This window comes from Gallus gallus, chromosome 4 (assembly GCF_016699485.2).
Source record: "Gallus gallus isolate bGalGal1 chromosome 4, bGalGal1.mat.broiler.GRCg7b, whole genome shotgun sequence".
NCBI lineage: Eukaryota > Metazoa > Chordata > Aves > Galliformes > Phasianidae > Gallus > Gallus gallus.
The window spans coordinates 54,117,668-54,132,230 of record NC_052535.1 but is presented as its reverse complement, the minus strand read 5'-3'; the positions used below and the strand labels follow the sequence as shown (position 1 = coordinate 54,132,230).

The window sequence follows — 14,563 nt, the reverse complement described above, 5'->3', positions numbered from 1 at the left end:
TCAGCCTGCCTTGAAGTCTTCAGTGTGGATGCACAAAATCTTCAAATGTTCTGCTGTTTGTGGTCCTCTCATAATATTTTTCTAAACACAAAATCTGAATTGTTTTGAATGGACTGTTCTTTCTATAGTTACGTAAAGTAGCTTTTTATGTGTCTGAAAGACCATTAACAAACTTTCCTTCAGCCTCTTATGCTAAAAATCCCACTTTAAATATTTCATTATAATTCATATTTTATAGACCTTTTATCATTTTTACTGCTATCTTTAGGATTGTCTTTGACCAGTTCATAAATTTCTTGAAGTGTGGTCCCTGACCTAGGCATAATAATCCTGTTAAAGCCTTATCAGTACTTGGGAGAGCAGAGTGTTGCTTCACAAACTTGTGTGCTATCTGCATTCCTGAACAACATTTCTGTGTCTGCAGCAACGTGTTGTTAACTCATGTCTGTTCTTTAGTCAGCTATAATTTCTAAATCCATTCCAATCTGAATTTCTCCCTCTAGAGCTGTGTTACCTACTTTTCTGCATATGTACCTTTCTATCGCTGAGCTTGGAAATACACTTTTTCAGCTTGTGCAAGTGCCGTTTTTCCATTCTTATTTCCAGTTCATCATGACCATTTTGAATCCTGTTCTTGTCTTCCAAAGTAGTTACAATGTACTAGGCTACATTTGCCTCTAAATTTAATGAGCCTATTCTCTAATCTGCCATTTGGGTCAGTACTAAGAATATCAAATCCCACTGGACCCAGGACAGATCCCAGTGGGAAATCCATTTGGTACATCCTTCCTTTAGTAACATATTCAGCTTTGCAAACATTTCCGATTTCTTTTTTTTCCCCTGGCTAGTTTATGAGGAGTGGGGTGGTCATTTGAGATAGTATTGCAGAGATAACATGAATGAATAGTAAATATTTAAGACTCATATTGTTGTCTCCATTTCACCCCCCCACCCGAGCAAGAAAAATCTAGAGCTAAGCATTCAAATATGTTCTGATTTTTTTTCTGAAGTTTTTTAAATGGGCCAGTGCCACTGTAATGTCACCAGAGGTTATATATCTCCTCAAGAGCATTATTTGTCAAGAATAGTTTTGATTATTTTAGCTTGACAAGCTGTTAACAGCAGCCCTTGAAGTTACAAATAAAAGAAATTACATATTTTATATTACTTTGCTTCTTCAAAATACAGAATTCAAATATCAATAAGTGTTATTTTGGCCTCAGTACTCTTGATGTATGATAAGCCTGCACATGTAAATATTTGCATAACTTAATGCGTGTATACCAAATACAGCATAAATAATCTCTACTGCACAATGATAATAAGCTCATGACATACTTCGCACTCAGATGAGTGTTCAAACGTTAGAGAATTTGAGCAGTTGGTGACTGAAACTCATCCTCCACTCTGGAGATTCCAGCTGCTCAGTAAGTTCAAAACCAATGTAAGAACACTTGCATGCAGGGTAAGTGTTGTGTAAAGAGCTCAAAGTTCTGAAAATTTACAGGTGTTTGCATTTGGTATTTTGGTTTGCCCCATGTTACTTACATCTTTGCTTTACTAGGCAGACTTTAAAAAAAAAAATTATTAAGCAGGGTTGTTTATCAGCTGTATATGCAACTGTATATAAAACTTTAATGGACCCATCTGAAAAAGATTGTGGAATGGACTGTGCTGTCTTGCTCTTGTTCAGGGGCTTGAAGTATATTGTAAATGCATGCTTTTAATTTATGCTTGTACTCAGAAACATGGAACACATTTATTCTTACTTTAGAACCTTCATACCACACAGATCACCCAGGAGTTTATGATTATGAAAGGCTGTTTCCTCTCATTGCTGTCACCTTTAGTATTTTTCTATACAACAGTAGCCAAAGTGTTAGGTGTAAAACTGAGTGCTCTGTAGGTTCTCCTTTCAAACATTACTTCACTCAGTTTTTCTAAGTAGAGTTAGCAGAGAATTGTCTCACTGAAATGAGAGGTGCAAAGAGAATTATGGCATCTGTTTTCATAGTATAGACTAACAGCGAAACAAAATCTGACCTTGTAAGGTAACTGCCACTTTTGGATCACAATGATAACTGTTGTCTGAAAAGCGTAAATAGCTGTGCAAAACAAACATGTAGAGAACAAGATGTTGATAAGGGTGCTGGGACACTTCAAGATGCTAAGGCACAGGATAAAGGCTAGTTCTCAAATGCTTGCTGAATGCAAGTATTCTGCTATAAGCTGGTTCCCAACACCTTTCATTGCCATATCATTTAGTTTCTTGAAACCTTTAACACTTGTTAAGTGTTAATTAGTCCACTTCATAATGCTCCCCGTAGGGGAAAATAGTGCCTTCAAACTTTTTTGCAGAAGTTGAAGCTGTCTCTAGAGGATTAAGTTGCTTACCTCGATTCCAAGTAAAAACACAGATTTGAGCTACAGGTTGCCTTGTGTATGAATAACAGACTTAATCCTACAAGTTGGCAAGCACTTGCAAAGGCCAAGAAGTGAAGGAGTCTCAGACTTTGTACAAGTAATACTTGTTGCCCTTTTACAAGTAATACTTGTTTTTTCATCTGCAGAGGGATCTTGATGTGGTACCAGCTGACCTGGACTGTATACCTGTTGAAATCTGTGTAGAACTTGATGTACTGTCTCTACAGCTGACACATTTTCTTGCTGCACACTCAGGAAAATGCTTATGCAAATACATACATTAATAATACTGTTGACATTGTGCAGGCCTCACAAGCTGAACTGGCAGACAATGACAGTTCATATGTCTCCATCCTTCTGATGCCCCTGCAAGGAAGAACTGCTTTAATCTAGACTTTTTCCAAAATTGTTTCTAAACAACTTAGGAACTACTCTGGTGTTGGAATAAATAATGAGAATTTCTGAATGAAAGAGGCAGAGTGGCATATCAACAGACTGAGTCTACTGCCTTTCACTTTTGTCATTCTTGTTTATGTTTATCAGCATTGTACTTCAGTGTTCCCTTAGCACTAAATAGTTTTACAAAACAAGATATGACCTAGCTAAGCAAAGAACAATGAACATGGCTTTGGCATGGCTTTCATCCATTTTCTATATGTAGCTCTATCTGTGGAAGTATCCTCTTTTCTCACTCTTATTTGGAAGCTCAAGCAAGCAATGTTAATGTTGCATATTCCCTTGGTCTGTCTTGCAAAAATCATTAGGGCCTGACTTTTCCACAGAAAGGAATGCAGAATGCTGTCTACTTGTAAGTTTGTGATTCATGTCTCCTGTCAAGGCTACCAAACCAGTAAAAACACTGGAATGTAAAAAAAAAAAAAGCATGATTATGTATTTCAGGAAAACAATTTTCTCAAGAATGTTTCTGGAGCAGATCTTCAATGTTGGCTATTTCTAGTTCATATGTCAGTGATGGAGTGCCTACTGGCACCAACTTGTGCTTTGCAATTGTCTCAAAGGACAATGCTTTAGTTTGCTTAAGGTGTCTTTTTTTGGTTTCTTGTAGCAGCAAATCCTTTAACAGCTCATTACTTAATGGAAACTAAACAAAGCTTCCAGGAAAGAAACTGTTGATCTCTGTCACCCCACAGTGAACTCCTTTTCTCAAACACATAACACATTCTTTTGGAAAAATACCTCCAGTTTAATCAAGACACTGTATACTCTGAAGACAAGAATGTGTCCTTGTTCATGTCTTCCACAGCTTGAAACTCAAAAGTTTCTGGGGAATAGAGATGGTAGAAGATAATTTCTGAGTATAGAAATCTACCTGTGAGATATATTCATTCTTTGGTCTGTCATACCTTTAAAAACAGCAGCTTTTACCCCTGCAGAGGCCTTGAGTTGGCTCTTACACATAGGCCTCCTTAGGGCCCTGGCAGGACTCCTTTGTTATCTACTTGTAGATATTTCTTCAGATGTTTTTCAACTTGTTGTGGAAACTTAGCTTGCTTTTTATTGTCAAGATAGCTCTGTGCTAACTGCTACCAGCTCCCTCCGTATGTTGAATGTATTACTGTATCTGTCAGAGGAGCCTTTTCACAGCTCTTCACTTCCACTAGAGCTGCCACTGAAGCACTAATAGTGATGGTACAAAAAAAAAAAAAATAGAACAGTGTGTCAACCATTGTCAGCTTTGACTTTAGCAGCTGGTAACTTGATCACAGGTTTTGAAGAACAAAAATGTGCTAATCTGTGATCATGAATATCATATTTCCAATTGTACATAAAGTATAATTCAGAGCAACTACAGATCAGAAAGAATGATCTGTTTCAAACTTTACTGCTGCTATCACTTCCAAAGATGTAGTGAACTGTTTTAGTGGATCCATGCTGGAGTGTACTTCCACTTTTGCAAGAACATCACTATTCTATCTGCAGAAAAGTTTCTGCATGGAGTTGAGTTAATTAATAAGCCTGGAGTCTTGAGAAAGCAGTGAGTAAAGGAAAATGACAAACTATTTTGCAAATGTATTTTTGGAAACATATTTTTTAATTTCAGATTTTGAAAGGATAAAAAACTTTGTCTAGTTGTTCTGACTTTCTGCTGTGAGAATACATTGTGCTCCATTGTTCTCACTGTATCGTGGAGTTATTCCCAGTGGAAAAGTCTTCAATATGGAAAACTATTCCTGAAATCAGTGCTCAATGTTTAACTGCCAAACCTAGTTCATTGCTCCCGTTTTTCCTCCCATTTAAAAAATAGTTCATGAAACTAATGTGGTTCCTGGATATACATTGAGGAAAACCAAAATTAACAACAGGTCACTTGCCCTTTCAGAATAGTGTAATTGCATACTTTTTTTGTAAAAATGGCTACTATCTAAATGTATAATATACAGTAAAATATTGCTTTGTCCTTACACCAGCTTTTTATTTCTGACCTTTTTTTTACTTCAAACACTTGTGATTGTGATGCAATATTATAATAAAACAGCACTCAATATTGTCTACTCCAAAGAGGGTATGTTTCAAAATAAGTGACTGAATCAAGCAGTTACATATTCAAGTTTGCTGTATTTAGTTCTGAAGTTCTGCACTAGTTCTTGGATTAAGTTCAGATAACTTGAAGATAATTTTCTCAGTACATCTTGTGATGGTTTATTTTTTTTAGGAGAAACAGTTTTAAAAAACATTAGTGCCATATAAGCACAAGGTTTTTCTGGTGTCTATCTAAATAATTGATGCTATTTTTGATAACATTTCTTTCATTGCTTTAACACTGGGATTTGATTCATTAAATTTAAACAACTTTTGATACTGTGTTTATTTGTAACGTGAGATGAACAAAAATAAACTAATGCTCATCTTGTTTATATGGAATGATAAGTTTTTACTAATATATGAAAGTCATAGTGATGGTATAGCATGACAAGCATTCAGCACAGAAGTACAAAGCCATAAAAGATCCACTCAAACTTGAAAGAATCTGATCTTTCCCATAATTTGTCTGCAACATCATTCATGAAGGTTGTCTTCCTTCTTATGCCATACTGTCATTGAAAAATTCTATGAACAAAGGGCCAGAAACAAACTCTTTAAGATGAGCAGCATTACATAACAATTTATGCATAGTTCTTACATGTCCCCTTCTCTTCTTCCCTTGCTTTCTTATCCCTCCCTTGGTTCTTTGGCTCCCTTGCCAAATTTCTACACCAAAACTAATATCTATGTGTTAGGTTTTTGCTGGTTGAACTATGTGTAGTGTACCATTGCAAGATATCTTATTTCCTTCTTCAAGGACACATTTGCATCAAATAACAAAGACAGCTCATTCAGCGTTGCTGGAAATTCCTATTAAAAAGGATCATTACACAGAAAATAGTAACTTTTGGGGCAAAGTCAAGTTTATAGTGGTCTGTTAAGAGTACAAGAACTGAGAATACAGTTTGTATATGTAATCTGCCAGAAAGTAACTTAAAAGTACTTATTTCATAAGTTTTAATAGTTAAAACATTGAAAATTATACTATATTGGGTGCACTTTGCATAGATTTCCTGCCTGGTGCATTATTTCATGCCTATTTCTATGGTCTTGCGCACGTACTTAAGGCACTGAAAATGCTACAAAAAGTTTATAAAATAGTTCACAATGTCAATTTTGGTTTAAGATGTTTGTAGCTGTTATGTACCTGGTTGCTGGAAACCCCAGGCTCATTCCATAATATATGATGGATTATCATAATTGGGCTGTAGGCTTTCTTGCATTATGGTGAAGTTTAGGGTTATTTTTGAATACTAGGTTTGGGACTTCAAATGCTAACTAGGGACAAGTCTTGTTGCTTAATTTTGCCTTTATTTTATAAATGAGTATGATTCCACAGATTTCAGGTAAATAATTTCAGTACAGAGATGTTACAAAAAGAAACAGCCAGCGATGGACCTGACAAAATAACTGAAAGCTGTTTTCTGTGGATCCTTCAATATGTTTTCCAGATGTCTATGATGCCTTCATATAATTTCTGATTTTTGTTTTAAATAAAAATACCAGTGGTCAAACTCCATGACAAAAATAAGTTAACAAAATATGGAGCATAGACTGCTTTCCACTACCATGAATAGATTTCAGTAATGGTAAAGTTACATTGCTGAATATCTCATACATGGTTCTGAAGGACAAACAGATAAGAATGTGTACCAAGGGGATTTATGAAACCGAACTTGATGAAGGATGTAGAAAATAACAACAAATTCTACAGGTATGTTGGTCAGAGAGAAAGGCCAAAGAGAATGTACCCCCCCCCCCTTTGATAATTGAGAAGCAAGAAAAGGTACCAACAGGCATGGAGAAAGCTGAGGTACTCAAGTATTCTGCCCCAGTCCTCACTGGCAATTAGGCTTCCCCCATTTCTCATGTCCTTGAACCTGTAGGCAGGGATTAAGGAACAAAATCCCTCCCTCTGTAAACAACGAGTAAGCTCAAGACAAGCTAATGAGACTGACTGTGTACAAATCTATGGAGTCTAGTGGCATGCATTCCAGGGTCCTGAAGGAACTAGCTGACGTGGTTGTCAAGCCACCCTCCATCATATTCAAAAAGTTGTGGCTGTCAGGTGAAGTCCCCAATGACTGGATCATGCCTAACTGACCTGGTAGCCTTTTATGATGGAACACAGTCGGTAGACAAAGCAAGAGCAACTGATGTTATCTATCTGAACTTCTGCAAGACATTTGATATGATCCCACAATGCATCCTTATCTCTAAATTGGAAATATATAGATTTTAAGGGTGGACTATTCAGTGGATAAAAATTGGTTGCATGGTCATAGCCAGAGGGTTGTTGTCAACAGATCTATATTCTGGTGGGGGCCAGTCACAAATAATGTCCCCTGGGAAACTGTTTTGGGATTGGTGTTCTTCAACATCTTTATCAATAAAATACTCAGTGGGATTGAAAGTACCATCAGCAAGTTTGCTGATGATGCTAAGCTGGGTGGTGCAGTTGATGTGATAGATAGTTGACACCATCAAGAAGGACCTGAACGTGATCAAAAAGTAGGCTGACAGGAAGGGCTGCAGAAACTCAGGTGATTACTTTATGGTCTACTGCACTTCCTGGCAATAGCCAGAATTGGAGAAATTTAATTTAATCTCTAGAATGCCAGGTGAAAATTGAAGTTTACTACTATTTAATTCTGTTTACCTTTTTCAGGTTTTTGCCAGACCTTACAAATAGGGATCACTTAGGTGCAGTGGCAGAAAAGGTAGAGAAACTACAGCAAGAGGAAGGAGAGCAAGGCTTATTTCAGAAAACCAGGACAATAGGGAGGAAAAAAGCTTTCTCATACATACCCTTCAGTTGCTAAGGGATGGCCAGGCATCTGGCTTCATGACTCCTCCTACTTTCTGCACACAGCCATAGATACTAAAATTAGGTCTTAAAATTTAACTTCCAGCTTACTAGTGTTTCCTTCTCATACCCTGATGTAAAGAAAGAATAAAGTAAAAGGGGAGAGAAAAGCAGAAAAAGAGCTGGAGCTGTTAGAAGGAGAGAAAGGCTGTTACATAAGCTATTTTTCTGTAAGAAATTGCTTGCTTTGAACCCTGGTCCTGAAAGTATCTTCAGGAACCCAAGAATCTTCAGAAACCCTAGTTGTGGATAGTGTATGAATATTTCTGTTCTTACACTCCCTGATTTTTAGAGTTTATGGCTTCTCAAGGGCATTGCAACATATCAAAATTCATCTCTATATAAATACTTAATGCATAGGGCAGGCTGGCTGACTGTGACTGGCTATGTCAAGCCTTTTTAGAAAAACAGGGGAGAAACAAAGTGCCAGGCCACTTTTCTCACTTTGTTTAGCCTTGTCATTTACCCACTTCAATAATAAATACATTTAAGGTAAGTTCATGAAGGTGACGCTACATAAATAGCAAAAAATTTGATTCCAGTTATTTGCAATTTTCTGTTTGCTGTAAAAGCAAGCCACCTTTAACAAATAACCAAAGCAGTAACTAATCCTTTACCCAAATTTAAATTTTATTGCAAAATTCTGTAGGTCTGTACTAGTTTAAATACTATATTTCCTACTCAGCTTCTTTACACAGGCTAGGCCAGATGTTCATCTGGTGTAAATTAACATTGCTTTGTTGATCCTACTAGAGACAGGAAGATTTCTATCAAGCTGTGGTCAGTTCCTGTATGATTAAACATATATTATGTCATGCATTGGGGTATAAAATGCTGTTGAATCGGGATTCCTTTTCAACTACTCTATACTTTATTTGCCCTGTATGTTATAATCTTTATAGAAGGTGTAAAGCAGTCAGGCCTGTGTAACTTTAGTGAAACATAAGTGGGAAGACAGTGAGGGTGACTGTGTCATGGAGTGATCGGAAGATAAATAAGCATGGAAGGCAGGTGAGAAAGGCTAGATTGCTGAGGAGTTGGGGGACCAGTTATTTATTGTTTATGATGAGAGCTAGTGAGGATTTAATGAAAATACCAAGCAGCTGGTAAACATATGTACAAAGGAGCTGTTTTTCAGACAGCTGTGATTGCTACTTGATTTTGCTGAATTAAAAAATACAAATGGGCTCATAAAACACTAAGACATAATGAGGATAGGACCATCAGTGGGTACAAAGTCTGAGGTGGATGCAAAGTATTCCTTGAGAGGTCTCCAGCTCACTAATTGCTCCCAGTGAACCTGACCCCCTGCTAGAGGAAGCTGATGTGATAGACCTGCAATATCTTATGCTCTCCCAGCTACTTGTGACTGGATGGGGTTTGGGATATGCTATTGGGCTGACTGCAGTGAAGTGCTGCACAACTGTTTTCAAGCTGTTTTTAATGTCATTTCTAATACATGTTGTATTGGTAGATGTGTGTGTGTATATATACGGGTGCAAATACATAATATGATCCAGTGGAGCTGATCTTTGGCTGATGTTAGCGTAATTGCATTGGTTTCAGCAGAGCTGTGCTGGCATGTAACAGCTGGGGAGCTGGCTCATGGGAAGCCTGTCTGTTCCAGGCGTTAGCCACCAATGTGCTATTTAGTTTCATGCTGGTGCAGTACTGTGAAAATTAATGCAATTATAGAAATTTAATATGGGAACAATGAAGTCATAAATGGCAAACATTATGGATTTTGCTTTGTCCTTTATTGTATACTCAACTAAAATATGCCTTACTTAGCTGTTCTGTTATTAATGGTATTGGAGCATGAAAAGCAAAATGAAACTAAAAAGATTGTCTGAAAGAGAGAATTATGATTTAAACTGGAAGAAGTCATGAATAATGAAAAGTACAAAGTGTTTTCTCCCCACTGTGGAACTTCTGGAATAAGCATTTACTATAAATGTCTAGTATACACCAAACATTGTAGAATGAAATATCTGGTGCCACATAACTGAATTCAGGGTTATACGCTGAAAGCTTAGTTCTATGTATCATAAATAACAGTAAGCTAATTCATGTGTATTAATGCAATGCTACTCACCAAAGAGGTTATCTATGATATGGCTTGTCCCTATGGAAATTTGTGACTTTCTTTTTGAATGTCTAATGCAAAGAAGAAAAATATCAAATAGTGAATATTGTTGTATTGAGGCCAATAGCTTTCAAATGTTATTTTTCATTATTTGTCTGTATTCCCTTTTAGTTTAAGCTTTTTAATATGCTACTGTCAATATCTGTAATAACACCACAGTCAGAAAAAGGAGATAAAGTTGGGAATGCAATAATTAGTGATTAGACCCGAGGACTGTGCATAGAAATACCACTTTGGAATTAGGCCTGATAAATTCATTATCCTTTTTGTTTTATGACTGCTGACTTTATTTCTCTAGACAATCCAACTGCAGATGTTGTGCTTTAAGAGTATGTAATGTGCTTCTAAAAGTATGTAATTTTTATAATTTTGTCAGTGCTTGGGCACAGGGTTTCTTGATCATTAAGCCTTGTGTGAAGTATGCATTGTGGGGAAACATCCAAACTATCAAATTATTTCATGGACACTTCACATATTTTTGTTCTTTGTATATATTCATATAACAGATTCTGTGATAGGTTTTGGAATTCCAAAGCAATATCCTATCTACAAATAACTTTCCTGCTGTATCAACTTTCTTTGCCACTTATTTTTATAAATGCAGTAGAAATATGTATGAAATAAATATTTCTTACATATTCATGAAGCTTATTTCCCAGAAATATTCATAATTTAGGGTGGAAAATTCCCAAATACAATTAATAAACATATCCCTAATAAAAGAACATAAAATTGTCATAAACAAGTTTGCATTCAACTAATATCTCATTAGTCCTTCCTTTCTCTATAGTTGCTGAAAATTATTTGGTTTTAGATAAATTTGTTCAAAATAAATCAGAAAAATTTCATATGCTACCTAATACAGCTGTGAAAGAGCAAAGAAAATTTCTGCACGTATTGACTGTGATGCCTCTGCTAGCAGCCCTTGCATGATGCACAGCAAAATGTATGAAGGAAATAAGCTTCCTATAACTAACAGGAGATAATATGCAGATCTTTTTTTCTCCTTCCTTTGTTGGCAGTAGGACTGGACTTTTCCTTGTCCAAAGCAACAAATTGCAACATGCAGTTGCAAGACTCTGGGAGAAACAAAGGTAGGAGAAACAATGAAAAGGAATCTCAATATTTATGATCTCCACTCTATAAAGATTTCTCTTGCAGCAGGTGCATGTCTAGGGCTTTAGAGCAAACAGAAATAGAGGCTTGGCAATATCTGAAAATATTTTGTGTGCTTAAAAACTATGTAGAGAGCAGTGAAGCTATTAAATCAGGCCAGGCTGATTCTTTTTTTTTTTCAAGCAGTGTTCACCTAATAAAGCAGATTTCCTTAATAGATTACGCAGTTTTTTTTCAAAATTTAAAAAGTGGAATTGTGAATTAAAAACTATGCTTGAGATCAAGTTAAACCGTATTTGCTTAATACTTCATTCACACTATGTACCTGTAAGTGTGATCAGTTGGCCAAAAGTTCAACTACTTACACAGTTCTACTCAAGCTGAACAAAAACTTGTTTACTTGATATTGATTTCTATTGATCAGTTTTCACAGGATTACAGAATATCCTGAATTGGAAGGGTCCCACAAGGATCACCAAGTCCAACACCTGGCTCCATGCAAGACTATCCTAAATTCAAATACCATGTCTGAGAGTGTTGTCCAAATGCTTCTTGAATTCTGGCAGTCTGGGGCTGTGACTGCTGCCCTGGTCAGCCTTTTCCAGTGCCTGACTGTCCTCTGGTGAAGAATCTTTTCCTAACACCCAACCTAACCCTCTCCTTACACAGCTCCATGTGCTGCTCCCTCAGGTCCTATCGCTGTCACCAGAGAGCAGAGATCAGTGCTGTCCCTCTGCTTCCTGAGTATATACTGAATGTATCTAAGTCTGTGGAGCTAGATGATATGCGTCTCAGGGTTCTGAGAGAGACAGCTGATATGATTGCTGAGCTGCTGTCCATCGTATTTGAAAAATCATGGCTGTTGGGTGAAATCCCTGGTGACTGGAAAAAGGGAAACATTACTTCTATTGTTAAGAAGGGGAGACTCCATCTGGAGTACTATGTCCAGGCCTGGGGCCCCCAGCAAACAAAGTCACAGGGCTGTTGCAATGGATCCAGAGGAGGGCCTCTCCTATGAAGAAAGGTTGAAGGAACTGGGCTTGTTTAGCTTGCAGAGGGTTTGTGGAGACCTTGTTGTGGCCTTTCCAGTATTTGAAGGCAGCATATAAACAGGAGGAAGGATGACTGTTTACATGGGTTGATAGTGATTGGACAAGGGGGAATGGCTTTAAACTAAGATGGGAGGTTTAGGTTAGATATTAGGAGGAAGTTTTTCACACAGAGGGTGGTGAAGCACTGGAACAGGATGCCCAGAGAGGTTGTGGGTGCCCCATCCCTGGAAGCATTCAAGACAAGGCTGGATGTGGCTCTGGGCAGCTTGGTCTAATGGTTGGTGACCCTGCCAATCTTTTTTTTTTTTGAGGTCCTTTTCAACCCAGGCTGTTCTGTGGTTTCCCCTTGTGAGGAGCTGTAGGCTGCCATGAGGGCCCCCCTCAGTTTCATTCTCATGTCTGGGCTGAACAAACCAAGAGACATCAGCCACTCTTCATAAATCTTGTTTTCCAGACCCTTCCCCATCTTCATAGCCCTTTTTCAGATGCTCTTTAATACCTTCATGTCCTTATTTTGTTGCACCATAGGATCTGCTTAGTGGATATAAATGGGCAGAGCCTGACTCTGACCTTGACTCTATAGCTTTTAGTGACTTTTGGGAGCAGTGATTTCAATCCACAGCAAACAGAAGAAGTTTTGTTTAGGATTTAGTTTAGAAGGATTTTCACTGCACCCTGGCAATGGGGATTACTGTAAAATATGGCTCAACTGTACACATAAGTTTATCACATTAGTTGAGATGTGTTTTATGACAGATTCTGCAGTGCAAAGTTTAACCGGTCTCTATATTTTAAAGAAAATGTTATGGAAATTTATAGTCCATACTCTTCCAGTGATTTCACATATGCACCATGAGACTTCTGAGGTCCTTTCAGAGTTCCATTTAAACCTTTTTGTAAGCAAGCTCTAGCAAAAGTTCTGATCTAAACTTATTCTCTGAAATAATTAAATACAGTTTTAATATGTAAATATTATATGACTGTTTCAAAATACTTTAGAAAATGTTTTCTCTTCCTTTTTTTATGCTTAATGATTTTCCAGGCTTTGATTTAATCTTTTCACGCTTCTCATTAAACAGTATCTGCTTATGCTTCCTTTCTTGTTTTTCTGCATGTGACTGCTGCCATCACAAATTAAGGGTTCTCTTAGCAACAGAAAAACACACTTTTCCTCAGAGCTACATCTCTATGCTAAAATCGTGACCTTTAGCTACAACTTGTTCTGAGTTTGAGTAAAAGCATTTAAAAATAATGGCCATAAAGTTCAGCATATTATTTGATCTGCAGAAAACTGAACCAAACACTTATATTTTAATCATTACGTGGGGGCTAGATCTTGATCTTTTTATTCCCAGATTAGCAATAAAATACTTGTATTATATAAACCTAGGATACACATTAAAGTGGAATTAGATCCTTGTTTTGTACTTTGTTAGCTTTTTAAATGTTGTCTTTACTGAGATCAGCACAACGTGGATACGAGAAAGTATCAATTACAATCAAATCTGTTTATTCAGTTTTGTATTTATTTTCTGTCATAATATGTCAGATTTTCCAGAGTTACTACACCCTCCATAAACAGAAGGATGCATGTATGCACACACCTCAATTTTCTGAAGTTCACTCAAGACCACTAAATGAAAATATCACAAAGAAAATAACCTGACATTCAAGATGTTTAGCTTGCTGCATATCCTTTCCAACGACAGAGCTTGAATACCTGTGCTAAATGCTTTCCTGGGGCATTTATCTCTTTCTGCCTTAACGGAATAAATTTCTTTAGGAAAATAACTCATTGGATTGAATTTACTTTAAGGGATTAAAACTTCAGTGAGAGTGCAAACAGGGAAATGTATTTTCCTTCATTATTACAAATTCCTGTGAAGTATCTTTTCAAAATATTTTCATCACAGAAATAAAATTCCACAGTTTCGAAAGAAGAATTCTTAACAGAACTTCACTATATTTATGCTGGTCTGCAGTGGGACTCTTTGTCATGGCCTTTCATTGTCTTTCATTTCTCCCCTTCTTCTTTCTCCAGACATACGACATTTATTTAGAATATCCTGTACCTATTTTTATCTTTCATTTCTTTTGACCCATTAAAACTTAAGTACCAGATTTGGCAAACTTCAGACCAAATTTCAAACCTCTGATTTCACCATGGGGTCTGAAACCTAATAGCTTATAATAATAAGCAATAGTTGTAAAACTTTCCAGGGTGGGGAGAGACACATGGAAGATAACTAAGAACTGCTCTCTTCTTTTTTTGTTCTCTATGGTCTTGTCTGATATTGCTAGGTACTAAGCATTCAAAGCTCTGGGTATAAGTATTCTCTGATTTACTCCTATGGTAAGACATAGATTTTTGATGATCTCATGGAGGTGGATAAATGTAGCTGAAAGATAAGTTTT

At 36.9% G+C, this 14,563-nt stretch overlaps 1 protein-coding gene and 1 long non-coding RNA gene across 9 annotated transcripts in view; one reads left to right on the top strand and one right to left on the bottom strand.

Moving 5' to 3' along the window:
• PDE5A (phosphodiesterase 5A) overlaps positions 1-14,563 on the bottom strand; it is a 133,401-nt gene that overhangs the window by 92,706 nt on the left and 26,132 nt on the right. For 5 of the 6 annotated variants that reach the window (XM_046940149.1, XM_046940146.1, XM_046940147.1 and 2 more), the window contains exon 2: positions 9,930-9,991. The exons of the other annotated variant lie outside the window; for it this stretch is intronic. The gene's annotated coding sequence lies outside the window, so the exon portion shown is untranslated. The remainder of the gene's footprint in view (positions 1-9,929; positions 9,992-14,563) is intronic. 6 annotated transcript variants of the gene reach the window in all.
• The window catches only part of LOC107051713, a 145,820-nt gene that overhangs the window by 105,278 nt on the left and 25,979 nt on the right, over positions 1-14,563 (top strand). The gene's annotated exons all lie outside the window — the stretch shown is intronic.